The following is a 1040-nucleotide window of genomic DNA, read 5'->3' on the forward strand; positions in this document are numbered from 1 at the left end:
TGTTTCTTTACTGGAGATTCAAGTAAAGTTCCACATAGTCATTTAATTGATTTTCTGGAACTAGTTGAAACTGCTAAGTATAATAGAGTATCCCCTGAAGCAATCAGGTTAAGGCTATTTTCTTTTTCTTTAAAGGAGATGCTAAGACTTGGTTGCGAAGTTTTCCTCAAGGATCAATTACCACATGGGACCAAATGACTCGGAAATTTTTAAATAAATACTTTTTCGCTGCTAAAACTACAAAGTTAAGACAAGACATATCTAATTTATTGCAGACTGATACAGAGTCAGTTTATCAAGCTTGGGAAAGGTTAAAGGCAATGTTAAAAAAATGTCCACACCATGACATTTCTGAACATATGCAATTGTATATTTTTTATCACGGGCTAAAACCCTCTTTCAAAAATGTGATAGATGCAGCTGCTGGAGGTTCTCTAATGGGAAAAATCACAGAGGAAGCATTGCAATTGTTGAATAAAATTTCTGAGAATGCCATCCAATAGTCATCTGAGTGTGTAATTATCAAGAAGGCTGCTACAGTAAATCAGGCAGATGCTTTAAATATACTAACACAACAGATTATTTCTTTGGAACAAAAGTTTGAATCTTTTCAGGTGAATACACAACAACCAAACCAGTCTGAAGTTTGTGACATGTGTGGAGGAAATCATTTAAACCATGAATGCCAAGCAATCCATCAAAATGATGAACAAGTCAATATTATCGGCTACAAATCTTACCTTTTTGGAAGTCCAATGGAACATAAACATCTAAGATTTCAGTGGAGCAATCCAAATGGTGTCGAGAACTCTCAAAACTTTCAGAAGCAACCTGTACAATGTCCGATCGGATATCAGAATCAAAACTGAGGGTAATTAAATTTTAAACCTTACCAACAAGAAGCCCCATATCAACAAAGGCCTCAACAAGCTAATCGAAGTCTTGATGACCTTATGTACAAGTACATTAAGGCCATTGATAAAAAGATGGAGAGTCAGAATTCTGCCTTTAAAAATTTAGAAATTCAATTGAGCCAACTA

At 35.0% G+C, this 1040-nt stretch overlaps 1 non-coding gene across 1 annotated transcript; it reads right to left on the reverse strand.

Annotated features, from left to right (window-relative positions):
* Nucleotides 1–242: 242 nt before the first annotated feature.
* Nucleotides 243–349, reverse strand: LOC117277698 (small nucleolar RNA R71). Its single transcript, XR_004508023.1, has one exon. It is a non-coding gene; the product is annotated as a small nucleolar RNA R71 (small nucleolar RNA).
* Nucleotides 350–1040: the final 691 nt, after the last annotated feature.

Source organism: Nicotiana tomentosiformis, chromosome 3 (genome assembly GCF_000390325.3).
Source record: "Nicotiana tomentosiformis chromosome 3, ASM39032v3, whole genome shotgun sequence".
Classification (NCBI taxonomy): domain Eukaryota; kingdom Viridiplantae; phylum Streptophyta; class Magnoliopsida; order Solanales; family Solanaceae; genus Nicotiana; species Nicotiana tomentosiformis.